The sequence below is a fragment of the Gopherus flavomarginatus genome, chromosome 15 (genome assembly GCF_025201925.1).
Source record: "Gopherus flavomarginatus isolate rGopFla2 chromosome 15, rGopFla2.mat.asm, whole genome shotgun sequence".
In the NCBI taxonomy this organism is placed as follows: Eukaryota; Metazoa; Chordata; order Testudines; family Testudinidae; genus Gopherus; species Gopherus flavomarginatus.
The window spans coordinates 15,338,270-15,354,317 of NC_066631.1; the positions used below are offsets into that span (position 1 = coordinate 15,338,270).

Below are 16,048 nucleotides of genomic sequence, written 5' to 3' on the forward strand. Positions count from 1 at the left end.
CAATGCAAATCTGAGTGGGGGAGACAAAAGGGGAAGACAGCAGACAGGAATGAGCACAGTGCTCAGAATGGGAAGGTACACAGGAGAAAGTAGGGCAGACACGAAGGCAGAGTTGGAAACACAGGAACATGCTTTAGAAGAAAGGCAAAAGCTTGACTTTAAAAGATATGGATTAAGGGGGAAGTCACCATGGACATCTGATGGTCAACTGGAATTTAAGAACCGGCATGGTAAAAAAGTTAAGCCATGCACCAAATTGTTTAATAGAAAAGACAACTCAATTAAGATGACTGACATAGGAGAACTGGGTTCAGTGGACTGCAAATATTTCACCATTAAAATTCTCCTCCAAACCCACCTTAGTCACTCAAGCATCAGAACTTAAATCCCATCTCCATCCACTACAAAGCTAAGCTAAGCTTTTTATGAATGGGAGAGAAACAAAAAAACCTTATCTCAAAACAGTGCATATGAAACAGCATTATTGTGCTGGTTGAGTCTTGGATAGCATATATATTGACAGAACTGGATCAACAGGGTGGCTGACCACATCCTGTCAATTCCTAGAACAAAAGAAGGGGTTGAGGAGCGGGGGGGGGGAATACAGAGACTTCTAGGAACCCACTTGCTCAAATCCTCAAGCTGCCTACCACCCAAAACAGAACTAATGTTCATTCCCAAACTATTCTAAAATAAAGTCTGACACTTGTGTGCAGTTGTCCATTGTAGATTCTGCTTTTGAGGGAGAGATTGTTCACTCAAACACCAGTGAATTAGAAACAATTACTAAGAGAGAGAGAGAGAGAGAGAGAGAGAGAGAGAGAGAGAGTCCATTTTACTAGTTACTGCATATTGAAGAGTTGCTCTTTTATTAGGGACAGCTCCAATTCGGACTACTCTAGTGCCTTGCAGAATCAGGTCCCATTAGAAAGCCATTCTTAAACAAGTAAAGTACCATTTTTTTAAAATGGTGTTTTTCATTTGATACACCAAAGTGATAATGTTTGCATTAAAAAAGTTTACAAAGGTGATTGGTTAGCAGGAGAATTGCAAGTCAGATAATAAGCTGTCCATTTCCGTGCTTCAAATGAAGGTTTTATGTTCTCATCAAATGCTTCTTTCACATTATTGTATGCAATGTTGTTGTAGCTGTGTTGGTCCCAGGATATTAAAGAGACAACATGGTTGAGATCTCTTTTACTGGACTAACTTCCACTGGTGAGAGAGAGAAGCTTGCAAGCTCTTTAAGTTCGCAAGCTTCTCTCTCTCTCAACAGAAGAGATATTATCTTGTCTCTCTTTCACATTAGGTCAAGTAAGTGTTGTATGTTCTTGAAATAAACTAGTTTTCAGAGGAAGTCCAAAATAACCTCTGGATCCACTGGCCCATCAGAGAGAAGGATTTTTGATAATTCACTGACTAACAAACCTATTCAGGAGGTTTTAGGGGGGTTTTCTTCTTTTTAAAAATAAAGACAGACAAGAAGGGCCAGAGACTCACTGGGAATCACTCCTGCCAATCTATTTTACATGGAAGGCACTCTGACATGGTGATAATGGGCACTAGGATGAAACCCTGAAATACGTGTCCAGGTGGAAGAGTCATGTCTTATCTCAAACCTCTAAACTGTGGCCTGAGGCCAACTGGTCAAAGAAGAAAATGTGTATAGGGTTAGGACTCAAACATGCCTTCCCTGAACTGTCCCCTGCAAGTTGTAAATTGAAGTGTTTGAGCCAGTCCCATTGCTAGAGAGAGGAGGCAGAAGGTGCCGCTTCTCCAATGGCCCCCACCACTTCCTCTGCAGCCTTATGGAGCAGCTGTACTGTCAAAATGCAATACCCCGCACAGGCAGCTGCCCCTTTCCTGTCAGCTCCCCCGTGCAGCCCAGGGGAGGGAGAAGAGTGGCTCTGGCTCTACTATCTGGATAGTTCCCTTCCCTGACAAAGTAGGAGGGTGGGAACTCAAGTAAGAGAAGCCAAGAACCCACACCCAGTGAGGGCTCTCCAATGCTCTGCCCCAGCCTTAATGTGGGTTAAAATGTGCTCCAGGCACATGCCCCTCCTCGCTTCCTGCACTAGACACTATGGCAGCTCCACACCTGTTTGAGGCTCCTTCACATTTTGAGAGAATCTCCAGCAGGAGGCTTCCATTCCTTTTACAGAGCACAGGGAGCAGAATCTGTCCCAAACTATCAACTGTGACCCAGGGACCGTTTTGAAATAGTATCTTCAGCCTCTAGCCCAAAAGACTGGACTGCACCGAGTGTCAGTTACAAAGTAGGAAAAGTCCACTTGACTTTTGCCTTGGTAGCGTACAAAGCGTTCACATCTGTACCTGTAGTGATTTGTCCAACTGTAATTATCCATTTTACAACTGGAGTAATAATGGCAGAAAATAAATGGTCTTGCTCAAGGCCTTCCAAGGAACCAGTGTGAGAACCAGGCCTTTGCCAAGAGCCCTCTGCATAAGTCTCACACAAAAAATTCACCAGCAGTTCTCAATGGCTACAGTGTCTCCACTCCTTGGACCTGATTGTGCAAGCCCTTACACCAGCAGAGTCACACTGACTTCCAGAGAAGTGCCCAAACGTTTGCAGAGTCTGACCCTAATCAGTTATCTATCTTGCACCTATCTGAGCCTCTGGACTGCAAGCTCCTTAAGCCAGGAAGGTGGCCTGGTTTTTGAGTACATTCTATCAGCTGCAAAGTGCTCTACATCCATTTGTGGCACTAAGCCTAATTTTTGGTGCAAAGAGCAACTCTACACTCCATCATATGCTCAAAGGGGCTTTTTCCACTGAACATTTAGCTCTGACCAACAACTAGTTTGCACTAATTAACCGATGTCTTTATTTTACTGCAAAAGTTGTGTGTTCATACCATCACTTGTTTAATATTCAAACCCTGGCTTGCAGAAATATCTGTATGGCACAGCACTGAAGTCAGTGCAATGCCAGGATACCCTTCAGGCCTTGGCATTCCCTCCTTCTGGAAGATTTAAGAGGAGTCGGAACTGAAAGTTTTTCTAGCACAAACATGCCCAATTAGTTTCCAATAATTTAGATTAAATTTAGCAGAGACGGGGTTCTCTCTCCCACTGCCAATGTATGAGCTCCTGGCCAACACAAATCACTCCACCCCCCCTCCTGAGGCGCAGATCAGTGTGGGGGTGGGGCAACAACATGGCATGGCATGTAGCAGTTCGGGGGGTGGGGGGGGGAACCGAGAGACTTTCTGAAACTTCCCTTGAATTGCTGCATGCCACAAAGGACAGCTGCTACCTTCTCACTTACAAAAACGTGACCTCAGCCAATCAATCTACAGCCCTAGGGCTGTAAGATACCCTCTTACTCACCACTTTGACTGGCCAAACCTATTGAAATAATGCAGCTTTTCTCTCAACCTCAAAACAGGCATGTGCATTGCTGTTGCTTCAAGAGGTTTTGGAGGAGGGCAGGGAGAGGAGAGAGAGAGGGTGCAGATCAAGCCGTTTCAGACAGACAGACAGACACAGCGTGAGTCTATGTACTATCAGTGAGGAGACAAAAGCAAGTCAGCAAATATTTTGAATATCAGAACAACTACACATCAGTAAACTTGCTTGGACTTATCTGGACTCTTGTCTAACCAGTACACTAAGAGCAGGGGAGAACCCCCAAGTCTCTGACACATACTACTGGATGTGCTGGGCAGATTTAGTATACTGCCATCGGAAGAGTCAGGCTCTGCCAGGGATGCAGCTAGTTTCCCTGCCATTAGAGGGGGGAATATCATGGGTGGATTTGGTTTCTCAGGACTGTTGGCTGAGGTTGTGTTTCACAAAACCTTACTCACATATGGTTCAGATACAGATCCCATTCATCTGAATCCCTCAGATTCTGGGAGGGGAAAGGAGGCAGAGAAGATTAAACTGAAACATGTAACCAGTTTGCTTTACATGGGGAGGAAATATGGTTGTGTGGTTAAGACCCTGGGTTCTATCCTTGGCTCTGCCATTGACGCACTGTGTGACCTTGAGAAAAATCACAATTGCCATATTTCTGATCTGGAAATGCAGGCACAGAGGGGTTAGCACCATCAGTCTGACAGTTATGAGGCTTAACGGTTTATAAAGCACTTTGAGATCTTTGGATGGAAATGCTATAAGGATAAGTATTCTACCACTTCCAACCTGTAACCACCACTCTCTTAATGTAAAGAGCTACTGTATATATTCCTTTTCCCACAGCCTACAGTAGCTGGTCACACCCCTGAAACAGCTTTCCATTCAACAAACTGCTTCCCACTGCAGTAGTAAAAAAAGTTCGAACTTTTTTCTTAACAACTATCTCTCCATGTAGATATGGGCAACTGAACCAGAAGTGTTAAGCCTGTAATAATCAGGCAGTTTTCACCAGAAGAACTTAGACAATAGCAGCAGCTATTACTACTTTCCTTTCATGAAACATGAAGGAAAGCCCACGAGGTCATCTAGCCCATCTTTCAAATATCATGCCCATTATACAGCTGGAGAAACAGAGGCACAGAGGGGTAAGTGACTTTCCCAAAATTACACAGCCAGTCAGTGGCAAAGGAATCATTACACCCATGCCTTTGTTTTAGCCACTAAACCAGGGATTCTCAGGGTATGTCTACATCTACAATTTTGCAGCGCTGGTTGTTACAGCTGTATTAGTACAGCTGTATAGGGCCAGCGCTGCAGAGTGGCCACACTTACAGCAACCAGCGCTGCAAGTGGTGTTAGATGTGGCCACACTGCAGCGCTGTTGGGCGGCTTCAAGGGGGGTTCGGGGAACGCGAGAGCAAACCGCGGGGAAGCAGGTCTCCTTCCCCGGTTTGCTCCAGTGTTCCCCGAACCCCCGAGCAAGCAGGTCTCCTTCCCCGCGGTTTGCTCTCGCGTTCCCCGAACCCCCCTGCAAACCGCGGGGAAGGAGACCTGCTTGCTCGGGGGTTCGGGGAATGCGAGAGCAAACCGGGGAAGGAGACCTGCTTGCACGGGGGTTCGGGGAACGCGAGAGCAAACCGGGGAAGGAGACCTGCTTCCCCGCGGTTTGCTCTCGCGTTCCCCGAACCCCCCTGCAAACCGCGGGGAAGGAGACCTGCTTGCACGGGGGTTCGGGGAACGCGAGAGCAAACCGGGGAAGGAGACCTGCTTCCCCGCGGTTTGCTCTCGCGTTCCCCGAACCCCCCTGCAAACCGCGGGGAAGGAGACCTGCTTGATTACCAGAGAGGCTTCCTCAGGTATGCTGGGATACCTGTTTATTCCACGGAGGTCAAGAAAAGCGCTGGTAAGTGTCTACACTTGATTACCAGCGCTGGATCACCAGCACTGGATCCTCTACACCCGAGACAAAACGGGAGTACGGCCAGCGCTGCAAACAGGGAGTTGCAGCGCTGGTGATGCCCTGCAGATGTGTACACCTCCTAAGTTGCAGCGCTGTAACCCCCTCACCAGCGCTGCAACTTTGTGATGTAGACAAGCCCTCAGACTCTTTCCAAGTTAACAATGAGATCTCCTTGTAGCCTTCCAAGTACAGACCACCTTGCCTCTTAACTGGTGACTGAGTAACAGCACTACAGCTGACATTTAATAACTGAAAATTACAAGTGCCAGCACCAAGTGACCAGGCAGCTGTCTACAAACCACTATCAAGTAGTCCACAGACCACTGTTTCAGAGATTCTGCATTAGACCATGCTCTTTCCTTTTCAATGAGTCCCACCCATTATAGCAGGCCAGCATTTTCAAACACCTCCGCAACTTGGATGGATGCAGAGTGCAACACGCATTAAACTGCTCTTCTTGGAGTTCGCTTAAGAATGTTGCCAACTTGTAAACAGCAGAATCAGTTTTGCTGCCAATACAATTTTGACCTAGAGCAAACGGAAGTGCTTTTCCAAGAATCTCTAAGGCTGTTGAGTCATGCAGTACGCTGGCACTGGACCATGTAACCCAAGAGGGGAAAACAAAAACAAGACAAGAAACCACTCCTAGCAGAGGTTAAAGGGGGACAGATGATTGCTTTCAAATTATTCGGGGATATTTCCAAGAAGAAGTAGGTGGTGCAAGAAACTCTTTCCAAAGAGCTATTCGCCACAGAGGAACAAAATCTCATTCATATTTTCATCATTGTGGTACGGTTAAGCAAGTAGATTTGATACTCAGGATGGTAAATTTTCATGATATTTTGCAACACTGATTTAATAACCATACAACACAGCCTAACAAGCACAACATGCAAGAGGCCTGGATATCAAGTTCTTCTTCACCCACAGTGTGTTTTGCTTAACATAATTGACTTAGCCTTTTAGGATGCATCAATAGGTTAGAGGTTTTTTTAAGATTATTATTTGTATTATAGTGGCTCCTAAAGGCCCCCAACTGAGGTCAGGGTCCCATTGTGAAAAGATATAGTAAAATACAGTCCCTCCTCCAGAGACCTGAGAGCTAAATAGACAAAAGGACAACAACATCCCCATTTTACAGATGGGGAACTAAGGCAGAGAAAAATTAAGTGACTTGCCCTCGGTTACACAGGGAGTCTGTGGTAGGGCTACAAATCGAACCCAGATCTCTCAAGTCCCAATCAAGACCACCCAGAAAAGGTGACATACAACCCACTGATGCATTCATATGCACCAACTTAGGGCAGAACAAGGTCCCCCCTTTTTAAATGAACAATGTCAGACCATTTATTAAACCAACTCAAGAGTTTTAAGGAGAAGCTTCAGCTTTGGGAAACTTGGGCGTAACTGGATTTCAGGTCACAAGTGAAATTACTTTCAAACTAGTCCTAGCAGACATCAGTCTATGAACCTCACAAAGCTACAACACAATTGACAGTCTCCAACCAAAGGAAACCTTTTCAGGACATCACCCACAGGTCAGGATTGACATGTACGAGCAGAGCTCTGAAAACATGTATGGTAGGGAAGTTAATGGATACATTCTCTGCGTCATACAAACATTGGTAGGCATAGTCCCTGCCCCAAAGCACTTACAGATTTTTCTTTGAAAACTAGGTTGTGTCGGGTCAGCAATATCAAACAGTATCAAGAGCTTTCCATCTCCTCTGAAAACGGACAACAGTTGTTTTTTTTCAGAGACTCAGAGTTTAATTCAAAAAAATTCCCCACAAATGCTGCTTTGAACTCTTTATTGTACAAAAGGAAAGTTTTCACAGGGTCACACAAAACTCAGAGACAGGCCAGTGGCATATTGAGAGCTCATGGAAAGACTATAATAAGCATGATGATTTTAGTCTTGTAAGACAGCATCTTCTTGTGGCATAATGAAGACTGGATCCATGCACAATGAATGCTGCTTTTATTTAAAAAGCTACAAACATACATTTCATGAGTGAGAATTTTCTGCATACCTAAGCAGGTGAAGGCAACCTAGGGGTGAGATGGGCTTGCAAAATGTCAGGCAGCACAGTAAATTCACTTCTGTGATGCAGCATTTCCAATGGCCACCATATCATGCATCACTTTCAAAATCAAGTCATAAAACCAAAGGGAAACAAGGAAAAGTCTATGGCCAACAGAGTTAAGGTCAATACGGAGTTTTTTTAAAGTATGTCAGAAACAAAAAGAATTCAAACAATGGTATTGTCCACTGGTGGAAATGATAGAATTATCAATAATAATGCAGAAAAGGCAGAAGTGTTCAATAAGTATTTCTGTTCTGCATTCGGGGGAAAAAAAACAAAACCAAAAACAGAGAATGTAGTCATATCATCGGATGACACTCTTTTCATTGCACTAGTATCTCAGGAGGACATTAAACAGCAGCCACTACGGGTACAGAACCCTCTCCTTCACCAACAGAAACTGGTCCAATAAAAGATATTACTTCCCCGACCATGTCTCTCTCCTGGGATCCACACAGCTGCAAACAGCAGCTATTAAAGTTAGACATCTTTAAATCAGCAGATTCAGATAATTTACATCTAAGAATTTTAAAAGAGCTAGCTGAGGAGCTTGCTGGACTGTTAATGTTTGATTTTCAGTAAGTTGTCGAATACTGGGGAATTTCAAAAGACTGGAGGAAAGTTAGATTAATTAAAGGGGTGATAATATTGTTAAAAACTTTTTATTGTTGCCCTAACTCATCCTCTGGCTGACAGAAGTAGAAAGCATTGCACTTTAACAGGCTGGCAGATCCAACTGTAGGACTGGGGCCATAGAGCATAAGCTCTTTCAGACAAGGTCTACCTGCCCTATAGTGCTGCTATTTGGCCAGGTGTCCTATCAATGCTCCCTGCCTCACTTTCCCCAAGTGGGCTATCAGTAAGTTAAATGAGGCTTTATTTAGGGAATAGCATCCTTCTGAAGGGTTTAATTTATTGGATTTGTGGAAAACAGAGCCCATCAAATTAAACTGATTTTTTTTTAAAATGAGATTACAAGTTTGGTTGATAAAGGTAACAGTGTTGATGTAATATAATTAGACTTCTTTAACACATTGGGTATAGCACAACATTTTGATTAAAAACTAGAAAGATATAAAATTAACATGGCACATGTTAAATAGATTAAAATAACTAAACGGGGAATCACCATTGAGGAGCTGCTTCTGGAGATTTCCCCAGTGAGCAGTACTTGGCCCTCATCTGTGTAACATTTTTAATGAGTGACCTGGAAGAAAATAAAATCATCACTGATAAAGTTTAAAGATACTATAAAAATTAGGGGAGTGGTAAATAATGAAGAGGACAGGTCACTGACAGAGCGATCTGGTTCGCTTGGTAAACTGGGTGCACCAAACTATGTATTTTAATATGGCTACCCTGTAAAAAGTATGTATCTATGCAAGTATGTAACAAAGAACATAGGCCATACTTACAAGATGGGAAACTTTCTCCCGGGAAGCCGTCACTCAGAATAAGATGTGGAGGGATATGGTGCATAATCAGCTGAACATGAGTTCCCAGTGCAATGCTGTGACCAAAAGGGCTAATGAAATTCATGGATATGTAAGAACCTCGAGTAGGAGCAGAGAGGTTTTCACCTTTGTATTTGGCACTGGTGGAATACTGTGTCCAGTTCTGGTGTCCAAAATTCAAGGAGGATGTTGATAAATTGGAGAGGGTCCCAGGAAGAGCTATGAGGATGATTAAAGTATTAGAAAACATGCTTTATAGTGACAGATTGAGCTCCTTGAGTCTACTTAGCTAAACAAAGAGGGAGTTAATAGGTGACTTGATTACAGTCTATAAGTACCGTATGTACATAGGGAACAAATATTTAATAATGGGCTCTTCAATCTAGCAGAGGAACGTGTAACACGATCCAATGCTGGAAGCTGAAGCTAGACTAATCCAGACTGTAAATAAGACACCTTTTTTTTTTAATTTTAAACAAATGAGGATAATTAACCATTGGACCAATTTACCAAGGTTTGTGGTGGATTCTCCACCATGGACAACTTTTAAATCAAGATTGGATGTTTTTCCAAAACATCTGCTCTAGGAATTATTTCAGGGAAGTTCTATGGCCTGTGTTCTACACAAGGTCAGACAAGATGACCACAACGGTCTCTTCTGGCCTTGGAATATAAGAAGAGCTGCTTTGGTTTGATAAGTTCATGTATTATTGAAAGTTACCACTTCTCTCTTTACCCAAGAGGCTGAAGGACAGATAATGCCTCAGGCCAGCCTGCTAAAGTGGAATGCTTTCTACCTCTCTCAGCCAGAGGATGAGTTAGGGCAACAATGAAAAGTTTTTAAAACTTAGCCCTACCAGACAACACCTGCTTTAGCTAATGGGTAGAGTCATACCTCGCTCTTGGACAGCACTATCAATATATCTCAAAGCTTTCTGTAAAGGAAGGAAAAAGCAAATAATGATGCATCCCAGTTTTGGGTCCAGTGGTATTAGGAAAACGATCCACTGATGACAATGGTTTTCAGAAGTGAACTTCCTGCTTTTCTGTAAACAGTTTTTGACGCCTGCTGAATTGCCAGAGTAGTGAGACAGAACTCATCAGTATCTCCATCATGCTGACTGTTGAGCCTGGTAGAACATCAACTCTGTAACAGAAAGCGTGATGGAGATGAACAGTTTGTTCCATCTATGCTAGCAACAGAAACCCTTTCAGCATTGGCCAAAGCGGCCCCATTTCTGACTACCATTTTCTACAGCTGGTCTGTTCACTAGCAGAAACAGGGCCTTCGGCTCTCAGGTTACAATTTTAGTTATTATGTAAGTGCAGCCTTGTCCCTTCAAGTCCTGCAACATGCACATCAGGCAACTTGAAATGTAAGAGATGGAGGCTTAGGTAAGTCAGATTCCCCACGGCTTTCCAAACCTCTTCAATAACTCAGATCTGCAAGTAAAGCCCTTGTTTGGGATCAGCAATTACCAGGATCACTCTCCACCCCTTCATCCTTAAACAATACGGGCTCTAGGAAGGCACGAGGGTTGTCATTTCAATAATGCAAAACCCTGTTGCTTGCACTCCAGAACAGCTGACTTCAAGTGCATAGTAGGCTGTGCTCATTAAACAAAATAGGAAATCTGATATATAGAAAGAAAACACTGGGGATTAATCCTGGATTGCAGTTGTGGCCAACACTGGGCCTTCATCCAAACACCGATGACAAGGAGTGAAGTTTTCTCCCACCTGTCACTTAAAGCAGGTACAATTATTGCAATGTTGTAGTCTCTCTCCTACAGCTATTGTAACCATCACTTTTATGTAAGTTTCACATTCATGATAACCTCATTATTCTGTTTCTTTCTTGTTTTGCCAACAACCAGCGATTGAGGGTGAATTTTCCTTCCATAAAATTGCAAATAAAAGAAAAAGTGATTAACTTTTACAAATTTTGATAGCTAGCTTCTAATGCACACATTCTTCAGGGAAAATATTCTGGTCTTCAAATTGGCATTCTGATGGAAGTTTGATGGGCCAATTTAACAGGAAAATGCAACTTGAAAGAATATTTTGAGGCAGATTTTGAACTACTCCAGGCAGAAGAAAAAATAATTACATGTACCATTGCGGCAGCTTAAAATAGTTGCTTTAGCACCAAAGCTGCACACAGGAGACAAATCTCCACTGCAATGCACTATCCCTGCCATGAAGAGTGTAGTGTAAACTCACTTAAGCAGCCTCAGTGATACAGTTGGTCATTTTCATTCACAGCCAACCCAACATGGAAGGTTTTTTAATTTAATTTATTTATTAAATATTCTTCTGCTTGTGGTTGGGTCAGGACTAGTGTTGTAAGCAGTTCCACAGCTGAGCCCTCTTAATTTTTCTCCAAGCCCAGCAGGGTAGGCTTGTCCACTGATGCTGAAATGGTCTCCCTTCTCACTGAGCTTTGCCTGTCACAGAACAGCCTATGTAATGGCTGCACTGCAAATGCAATTCCATTTTCTCCCATTCCGAGACTGTATCTGCTGCTGTGTTGAAACCCAGTGAATCACTTTGTGGCAAGTATTGTTGACTGCCATTAAATCACAAGATGCAGCAGCAGCTTTAGGGTACAATGAATCGGTAAGTCCAATTTCACTAGTGGACCAAAAGTTTGGTGTCCTAAGATGGGGAAACTGAAAACTATCTTTCTAGCAATACCAAGACCTGCTATCTATCAAGCCATGATACAGCCATCAAACTGAATGGCAGTGCAAAACACCATAATCAATGCAAATAGGAATTCTGATTCTAAAGCAACTATGCATCCACTAAAAAGCATTATCGTAGAATTATAGAATATCAGGGTTGGAAGGGACCTTGGGAGGCCATCTAGTCAAACCCCCTGCTCAAAGAAGGACCAATCCCTAACTAAATCATCCCAGCCAGGGCTTTGTCAAGCCTGACCTTAAAAACCTCTAAGGAAGGAGATTCCACCATCTCCCTAGGTAACCCATTCCAGTGCTTCACCACCCTCCTAGTGAATAAGTTTTTCCTAATATCCAACCTAAACCTCCCCCACTGCAACTTGAGACTATTACTCCTTGTTCTCTCATCTGGAACCACCGAGAACAGTCTAGATCCATCCTCTTTAGAACCCCCTTTCAGGTAGTTGAAAGCAGCTATCAAATCCCCCCTCATTCTTCTCTTCCGCAGACTAAACAATCCCAGTTCCCTCAGCCTCGCCTCATAAAAATGATTAGGAGGCTGAAGCACATGATTTGCTGCCTTTTGCTGGACTCTTTCCAATTTTTCCCCCATCCTTCTTGTAGTGTGGGGCCCAAAACTGGACACAGTACTCCAGATGAGTGAGGCCTCACCAATGTTGAATAGAGGGAAATGATCACATCCCTCGATCTACTGGCAGTGCCCCTACTTACAGCCCAAAATGCCATTAGCCTTCTTGGCAACAAGGGCACACTGTTTACTCATATCCAGCTTCTCGTCCACTGTAAACCCTAGCTCCTTTTCTGCAGAACTGCTTCCTAGCCATTCGGTCCCTAATCTGTAACAGTGCATGGGATTCTTCTGTCTTAAGTGCAGGGCTCTGCACTTGTCCTTGTTGAACCTCATCAGGTTTCTTTTGGCCCAGTCCTCTAATTTGTCTAGGTCCCTCTGTGTCCTATCCCTACCCTCCAGCGTATCTACCACTCCTCCCAGTTTGGTGTCATCTGCAAACTTGCTGAGGGTACAATCCACGTCATCCTCCAGATCATTAACGAAGATATTGAACAAAACCAGCCCCAGGACCGATCTTTAGGGCACTCCACTTGATACCAGCCACCAACTAGACATGGAGCCATTGATCACTACCCACTGAGCCTGACAATCTAGCCATCTTTCTATCCACTTTATAGTCCATTCATCCAGCCCATACTTCTTTAACTTGTTGGCAAGAATACTGTGGGAGACGGTATCAAAAGCTTTGCTAAAGTTAAGGAATAACACGTCCACTGCTTTCCCCTCATCCACAGAGCCAGTTATCTCATCACAGAAGGCACTCAGGTTATTCAGGCATGACTTGCCCTTGGTGAATCTATGCTGACCGTTCCTGATCACTTTCCTCATCTCTAAGGGTATGTTTACACTACAGGATTATACTGATTTTACACAAACTGGTTTTTTAAAACAGATTGTATAAAGTCGAGTGCACGTGGCCACACTAAGCACATTAATTTGGCAGTGTGCATCCATGTACCGAGGCTGGTGTCGATTTCCGGAGCGTTGCACTGGGGGTAGCTATCCCACAGTTCCCGCAGTCTCCCCCGCCCCTTGGAATTCTGGGTTGAGATCCCAGTGCCTGATGGGGCAAAAAACATTGTCGTGGGTGGGTTCTGGGTACAGCCTCACCCCTCCCTCCGTGAAAGCAGCAGACAACTGTTTCGTGCCTTTTTTCCTGGGTGAACTGTGCAAATGCCATAGCACAGCAAGCATGGACCCTGCTGAGCTCAAGACAGCAATCATGGACGTTGTAAACACCTTGCACAGTCTATGCTGAACCAGGACCTGCAAAACCAGGCGAGGAGGCGGCGGCTACAGCAGCGTGGCGACGAGAGTGATGAGGACATGGACACAGAATTCTCTCAAACTGTGGACCCCTGCGCTTTGGAGATCCTGCTGGTAATGGGGCAGGGTCTAGCCATTGAACGCCGGTTTCGGGCCCGGGAAACAAGCACAGACTGGTGGGACCGCATAGTTTTGCGGGTTTGGGACGATTCCCAATGGCTGCAAAACTTTCGCATGCGTAAAGGCACTTTCATGGAACTTTGTGACTTGCTTTCCCCTGCCCTGAAACGCCATAATACCAAGATGAGAGCAGCCCTCACAGTTGAGAAGCTAGTGGCAATAGCCCTCTGGAAGCTTGCAACGCCAGACAGCTACCGGTCAGTCGGGAATCAATTCGGAGTGGGAAAATCTACTGTGGGGGCTGCTGTGATGCAAGTAGCCAAAGCAATCATTAAGCTGCTGCTACGAAAGGTGGTGACTCTGGGAAATGTGCACGTCATAGTGGATGGCTTTGCTGCAATGGGATTCCCTAACTGTGGGGGGGCGATAGATGGAACCCATATCCCTATCTTGGCACCGGAGCACCAGGACACCCAGTACGTAAACCGCAAGGGGTACTTTTCAATGGTGCTGCAAGCACTGGTGGATCACAAGGGACGTTTCACCAACATCCACGTGGGATGGCCAGGAAGGGTGCATGACGCTCACGTCTTCAGGAACACTACTCTGTTTAAAACGGCTGCGGCAAGGGAATCACTTCCCAGACCAGAAAACAGTTGGGGATGTTGAAATGCCTGTAGTTCTCCTGGGGGACCCAGCCTACCCCTTGATGCCATGGCTCATGAAGCCATACACAGGCAGCCTGGGCAGTAGTCAGGAGTTGTTCAACTAAGGCTGAGCAAGTGCAGAATGGTGGTAGAATGTGCATTTGGCTGTTTAAAGGCGCGTTGGCGCACATTACCGACTCGCTCAGACCTCAGCCAAACCAACGTCCCCTTTGTTATTGCTGCTTGCTGTGTGCTCCACAATCTCTGTGAGAGTAAGGGGGAGACCTTTATGGCGGGGTGGGAGGCTGAGGCAAATCACCTGGCCACTAATTACGCGCAGCCAGACATCAGGGCGATTAGAAGAGCACACCAGGAAGCGCTGCACATTAGAGAAGCTTTGAAAATGAGTTTCATCACAGGCCAGGGTACGGTGTGACTGCTGTGTTTGTTTCCTCTTGATGAGCCCTCCCCCCTCCTCGATTGACTCATTCCCTGTAAAAAACCCACCCTCCCCGATTACAGCTTGCTTAAGGAAATAGTCACTATTGTTTAAAAATCATGTATTTTTTATTATAAAAAGAGAGAGAGAACTGACAAGGCAGCCCGGGTGCGGTTTGGGAGGAGGATAGGAGGGAAGGAAAGGCCACTAAAAAAATTTCGAAGTAATGACAGCCTTTTTTTGGTTGGGCTGTCCACGGGGGTGGAGTGGGCGGGTGCACAGAGCCTCCCCCTACGCGTTCATACACGTCTGGGTGAGGAGGATGTGGAACATGGTGAGGGTGGTTATACAGGGGCTGCAGCAGCACTCTGTGATCCTGCTGCTGTTCCTGAAGCTCCACCAGACGTCGGAGGATGTCAGTTTGATCATGCAGTAGCCCCAGAGTTGCATCCCACCACCGCTGATCTTCCTGCCGCCACCTCTGGTCTCGAGCATCCCTCCTGTCCTCACATTTACTGGCATCTTTCCTGTAATTTGATACCACGTCCTTCCACTCATTCAGATGAGCTCTTTCATTGCGGGTCACTTCCATGATTTCTGAGAACATTTCGTCTCGCGCCTTTCTTTTCCCGCTGCCTTATCTGAGAGAGCCTTCGGGATGGATTAGGGAGGCTTGAAAAATGTGCAGCTGCATGAGGGAGGGGAAAAAGGGAGAGAAGTATTTAAAAAGATACATTTTACAGAACAATGCTTATACTCTTTCATGGCGAACAACACTATTCACCTTACACAGCACATGTGATATGACTACAAGGTCGCATTTTGCATCTTAATATTGAGTGCCTAAGGCTCTGGTGTTAGAGATCTCACAGACGCAGGTCTGGGCAGCAGAATTCGGCTTGCATGCAGCCATGGTAAGCCATTGTCTTCTGCAGCCTTTATATATCCAGCGCCCTCCTTTACCAAATACCAAGCAAAGCTCGTTCAGTGCTGCTTCTTTCCTGTTAACATGCAGCAGCAGAAACCACCCCCTCCCCCATCCAATTCTCTGGGATGATTGCTTTACCGCCCCCTTCCCACCCCACCACATGGCTGGTAGCAGGGAAGATCCCTGCTAGCCAAACATGAAAAAGCTCAGCACCAATCACCCACCCTCCTTCCCCCTGCTTGGCTACCTGCAAGGAAGGATTTCTTTTAAGCAACAGGCAAACAGCCCAGTAGGAATGGCCATCTCTGTCCCCTTAATTAAATTCCAGAATTTCAACCAGATTACCATGGATGATATCACTCTCTTGAGGATAACACAGCGAGATAAAGAACGGATGTTGCTTGAATACCAGCAAACACCGGGATCATACACAGCTAGGCTTTGTCATGCAATGATACCAGATTACTTGCTACATGCATGGCATGGT

At 45.0% G+C, this 16,048-nt stretch overlaps 1 protein-coding gene across 2 annotated transcripts in view; it reads right to left on the reverse strand.

Annotated features, from left to right (window-relative positions):
• The window catches only part of HIC2 (HIC ZBTB transcriptional repressor 2), a 120,611-nt gene that overhangs the window by 99,532 nt on the left and 5,031 nt on the right, over window positions 1–16,048 (reverse strand). The window contains exon 2 of one of the 2 annotated variants that reach the window (XR_007769495.1): window positions 14,885–15,321. The exons of the other annotated variant lie outside the window; for it this stretch is intronic. The gene's annotated coding sequence lies outside the window, so the exon portion shown is untranslated. Of the gene's footprint in view, window positions 1–14,884; window positions 15,322–16,048 lie in introns of those variants that run through there. 2 annotated transcript variants of the gene reach the window in all.